Source organism: Sceloporus undulatus, chromosome 1, assembly GCF_019175285.1.
Source record: "Sceloporus undulatus isolate JIND9_A2432 ecotype Alabama chromosome 1, SceUnd_v1.1, whole genome shotgun sequence".
In the NCBI taxonomy this organism is placed as follows: Eukaryota; Metazoa; Chordata; class Lepidosauria; order Squamata; family Phrynosomatidae; genus Sceloporus; species Sceloporus undulatus.
This window is the reverse complement of record NC_056522.1, coordinates 373421352-373427351: the sequence shown is the minus strand read 5'-3', so window position 1 is coordinate 373427351 and position 6000 is coordinate 373421352.

The following is a 6000-nucleotide window of genomic DNA, read 5'->3' as shown; positions in this document are numbered from 1 at the left end:
CCAATTATTATTATTATTATTATTATTATTATTATTATTAACCTTTATTTATAAAGCGCTGTAAATTTACACAGCGCTGTACATACAATCTTTTTAAATGGATGGTTCCCTGCCCTCAGGCTTACAATCTAAAAAGACACGACATAAAAGGAGAAGGGAGTGGTGGAGGGGAAGGGGCCTTTCTAGTAGGATAATACATATAAAATACATAGCAATACAGGAAATGATTCAATAAAACAAAGAAACATCAAATAGCAAGTGACAGTTATGCAATGCCTGGGAACGTTTCTCTGAACATGATGGTCTTCAACTCCTTTTTGAAGCTGGTTAAAGAAGTGATGGCCCTTGCTCGCAGGGGAAGAAGGTTCCAGGAGTGAGGGGCAGCGAGTGAGAAGGGTCGAATCCTAGATGGGGCAGAGGAAATCCTGGGCTGGGACAGCAGACCTTGACTACCAGAACGGAGGGCCCTAGTGGGAAGGTGAGCGTGTTATTGTTTTAACCTTCCCCCCCCCAAATGGTTTTATTAATCATATTAATCATATTTGTTCATGATTGTCTTATTGCCCTAATAACTCTGATCTGTTTTGCTGTATTTTAAAATAAAGCTTCTTGAGAAACATTCTGAGATAAGCTATAAATACTACTACTAAAGAAATAAGCTTATCTTCCATGCAATTCTCTAATCTTTTTCAAAAGCTGTGTAAACCCATTGCCTCGTTTTATGGCAGTGAATTTAATTATGTGTTGTCTGAAAAAGAACATAACAATTTAAGAAGAGTTGTGCTGTATTAGGCTGAATGCCCATCTAATCCAGCATTCAGTCTGTATAGCAGCCAATCAGTTGACTATAAGAAGCTGTCAGCAGAACCAGAAGACTGGATTTGGCCTTGTGGTGACACACACTTTAGTTACATCCCATTTGGATTATAGTAACACACTCAACATGGTTCTGCCTTTGAAGAGCATCCAGAGACATCAGCTGGTCCAAAGAGCTGAAGCCAAATTGTTAACAGAGGCTGGTTACAGAGAGTACACAACTTCCCTGTTGCAACAGCTCCAATGGCTGCCAGTTCATTTCTGGGCACAATTCAAAGTCTGCTTTTGAGCTATAAAGTCCTATATGCTCAGATCTGAAGTACCTGAAGGACTGTGTTCTCCCATATGAGCTTGCCTTGTTTTGAGATCCTCTGCAGAGGGCTTTCTCTCTGTCCCACCACCTTCACAGGTACACCTGGTGGGGACATGGGAGAGAGCTTTCTCAGTGTCTACTCCCAGCTTCTGGAACTCCCTTCTGAGAACTGGCACTATTTTGGTGCAACTTTTTGTACAGCCCAAGTGAAAATCTGTATCTCTTTTAGGGTGTGTTTTTCTTAATATCCACTATACCTTACAAGCTAAAATGACTAAACTGAGGCCACTGCACTTTAGACACAATAGAAGGCCTTTTGTAATTATCATTGTTGTGTATCCTGAAGTCATTTCCAACTTATGGTGACCCTAAAGAGAACCTATGTTGGGGTTAAGAATGGGTGATTTGCCCAGAGGGTTTTCAAGTCCAAGTGGGGAATTGAACCCCAGAATTCAGAGTCACAGACCAATACTCAAACCACTACACCACGCTGGCTCTCCAAGAAGACATGACACAGATGACAGTGCTGGGAAAAGTAAGAGATCAGTAAGAAAAAAGGAAGACCTCATTACAGGTAGTTGATTTGATCAAGGAAGCCACAGACCTGACTTTGCAAGACCTGAGCAAGACCATTGATTAGCAGAACTCTTGGAGGCTGTCATACATTGGGTTGCCATAAGCTGAAGTCAACTTGATGGGATAGAACAACAAAAATGCATTTTAGCACACTCCAGCCTGAATCCAACTGGTTAGTCTGAACTAGAGAATACCACTGAATCTATTGTTGGGCTGCTAAATGGTGAATCAAATACATAGGTGCCCCATTGGCTCAGTGGATCTACTCTAATTGGAACTAATAATAGGATTCAGGCCATTATCCCTTCAAATATACATTTTGTATCTAGTTTTTGTTTTGGAGAACTGCATTGCTCAGTTCTGAGAAACGTGCTGAACAGTAATGCAATGATTCAGGAAGCACAAATTTGCTAACTTTTTATCACAAGGCAAGCAGCAGAATTCTTCACCACCCCTAATAGAAACTTGGAGATGTCCAAAACGTCTCTTGAAATTTCTTTTGAAACACCCGTTGATCCAGATTTCTGTCAGCTGCTGATGCAATGCATATATTAAATGCACTGGGGCATCTGGAGAGATTGTCCTCACAGCTACAAAAAGTTAATTTAATTTTCTTATGTCAAAATGGTTGTGTTTGAGTATTTTATTTATTACCATTTCCCCCCTCACTTGCAGACATCTGTGTTACATAGCAACATGAATAATAAATACTGCATTTTCCCCCATTCCAAGGACAACATTGTGACCAGGAGACCACATACACTGGTGACAGAGTCATGCAGAATCTGCTAATAGCCAGTGCCAGCTTTCCTCACCCAGAAGAGAAATGTCATGAGTGATTGCAAAAGCTATACATTTAATAAAATAATAAATAAAATAAAATAAAACTTTTATTTATATCCTGCTTTTCTGTGACAGGACAATCAAGCTGCTTACAACACAATTAAAATCCACATTACAAATTTATATCCCAAATTCCCCCACTTAAAACAGGATTACAAGTTACAATTAAACATCTTGTTAAAAACACAATAAAAAATACAGCGGACAGAGCGGTGGGCTGATACATGATGTGGGGGGCAGTCATTCTGTGGCCAGGTACTTTTATTCAGGAAAGGCCTGCCAGAAGTATCCGTCTTGACAGCTTTTTTAAAGCTGTCTAAGCTGGCAATTTGACGGATCTCGTCCGGCAGACCGTTCCATAATCTGGGAGCAATTGCAGAGAAGGCCCTCTGGGAGGTAGCAGTTAGTCTGGTTTTTAAAGGCTGCAATAGATTGCCTCCAGAGGACCTGAGGGTGCGGGCGGATTATATGGAAGCAGGCGATCCTTCAAATAGGTTGGACCCAAGCCATGTAGGGCTTTAAGGTTATAACCAACACCTTTTACTGTGCCCGGAAACTAATAGGCAGCCAGTGAAGAGTTTTAGGACGGGTATTATTCGGTCACTCCTAGTTTTTCCGGCGACCAGCCTGGCTGCCATATTTTGCACTAGTTGAAGTTTCTGGACTAGGCACAAGGGTAGCCCCATGTAGAGCGCATTACAGAAATCAAGTTGTGAAGTTACCAGTGAATGTACAACAGTTATAAGGTCCTTTACTTCCAGGAAAGGGCGCAGCTTGCGTATCAGCTGAAGCTGATAACAGGCGCTCCTGATTGTCGCATTCACCTGATTTCTCATGTGAAGCGCGGGTCTAGGAGCACCCCCAGACTGCGAACACAGTCCTTTGTGGAGAGCGTGACCCCATCTAGGACTGGAGGTGGCAACCCTATACCTGGTGTGGGGGGCCCCTACTGTAAGTACCTCCGTTTTGTCTGGATTCAGCCTGAGTTTGTTTTTCCTCATCCATCCCATTACCACTTCAAGACATTGATTGAGGGGAGAAATGCCATCTGTTGTCATAGCTGGTGATGGGACATGGAAATTATTTGGGTGTCATCAGTGTACTGATAACACCCTGCCCCATGTCTGCGAATAATTTTCTCCCAGGGCTTCTATAAATGTTGAATAGCATTGGAGACAGTATGGCGCCTTGAGGAAGCCACATTTAAGCTCTTTTCGAGGAGCAACTGTCCCTGAGCATCACCCTCTGGAATCTACCCGAGAGGAAGGACCGGAACCACTGGAGTGCAGTGCCACCGATTTCTAACTCTCCCAGGCGTTCCGAGAGGATGTCGTGATGATGTTGAGATGATGATGATGATGATGATGATGATAATAAAAATAATATAATAATAATATTTATTGTTATACCGCCCTATGGCAAACCAATCCGGGCGGTTGACAACAGTAAAATATAAAATATAACAATTAAAACACTTTATCACCTCCCCCTTAAGACAGTATTAACAGTATAACATATTACAACACAATATCACAGCATAAAAACAAAATTAAAAACTAAAAACCCTGATATCCCTCTGTTGATCCTCAACCATCCATAAGATGGGGCACGGGAGGAAAAGAGGGAATCAGGAACCTGGGCCGGGATGGTTAATCTGGAAAGGCCTGCCGGAAGAGATCCATCTTGACCGCTTTTTTAAAGCTGTCTAATGATGTTATCTGACGGATCTCATTCGGCGGTGTTCCCAGTTTGGGGGCGACAGCAGAGAACCCCTCTGGGAGATCCCACAAGCCTAGTTTTGAGGCTGTAGTAAGTTCCTCCCAGAGGAGCGGGAGCGCGGGGAGGATTGTACGGGAGGAGGCGGTCTCTAAGATAGCTTGGACCCAAGCCATTTGGGCTTTAAAGGTGATAACCACACCTTGTACTGGGCCCGGAGCTGATGGCAGCCAGTGAGGGACCTCAAAACTGGAGTAATGTGGTCCCTCCTAGATGTTCTGAGACAAGCCTGGCTGCCATGTTTTGAACCAGCTGTAATTTCCGAGTCAAGCACAGGGGTAGCCCCATGTAGAGTGCATTACAGAAGTCAAGGCGTGAGGTTACCAGCGCGTGCACAACCGTCTCGAGATCCCTTACTTCCAGAAAGGGCGCAGCTGGCGTATCAGCCGAGCTGATAACAGGCACTCCTGACCGTCGCATTTACCTGATTTGTCCTCAGGAGCGACGAGTCAAGGAGCACCCCCAGACTGCAACACAGTCACTGAGGAGGTGTGACCCATCCAGGACTGGAGGTTGCAACCCAATTCTTGGTTTCGGGGCCGCTAACCATGAGCACCTCCGTCTGTTCTGGATTCAGTTTCAATCTGTTTTTCCTCATCCAGCCCATTACCGCCTGAGACATTCATTGAGAGAAGAGATGCCATCAGAATTCGAGGCCGACGAACGAGATACGGGAAATAGATTTGGGTGTCATCAGCGTACTGATAACATCAGCACCATGACTCCGTATTATCTCACCCAGCGGCTTCATATAGATGTTATAACATCGGGGACAAATAGCCCCCTGAGGAACCCCACAAGTGAGGTACCTCTTACTGGAGTACAGTCCCGAGTAGCACCCTCTGAGACCTGCCCGAGAGGAAGACTGGAACCACTGCAAAGCAGTGCCCCCGATACCTAACCCCCTCAGGCGGTCCAAGAGGATGCCATGATCTATAGTATCGAAAGCCGCTGAGAGGTCTAAGAGCACCAACAGGGTCACACTGCCCCTGTCAATGCTCAGACGCAGATCGTCGGTCAAGGCAACCATGGCAGTCTCAACCCCAAAATCTATCCTAAAGCCAGTTTGAAATGGGTCTGTATCGGTTTCATCCAAGACAGCTTGAAGCTGAAGGGCAACCGCCCTCTCGATCACCTTGTTCAAAAATGGCAGCAATGACACCGGCCTATAATTCCTCATATCCCGGGGTCTAGGAAGGTTTTTTCAGGAGTGGCCTAACCGCCGCTTCCTTTAAACAAGATGGAATATGTCCTTCCCTGAGGATGTACCGATGATATCTGTAAGGAATCTCATCAATCCTCCCCCCCGGACGGCCAGCCATGATGGGCAAGGGTCGAGAGGGCAATGTGTCTTCTCACTTACCAAGCAGCTTGTCCACGTCATCAGTACTCACAGATTGGAACTGATCCAGTTGACTACATCGGGGAGTTACTGGACGCCTCACCTGTCGACTCTGTTTCAACGTGGCATCTAAGTCGGCTCTATTGAGAGATTTGTGTCTGCAAAGAAGTTGTTAAACGCGTCACAGCAGGCCCTCATCGGGTTAAGTAAGGGATTTGGTGCAGGGGGCACCCTGCGTCATTTCCCTCACCACCTTAACAGCTCTGCTGGACGGGACTCTGCAGACGCAATACGTGCAGGGAGAAGGCTCTCTTCACTGCATGTATTGCCTCCC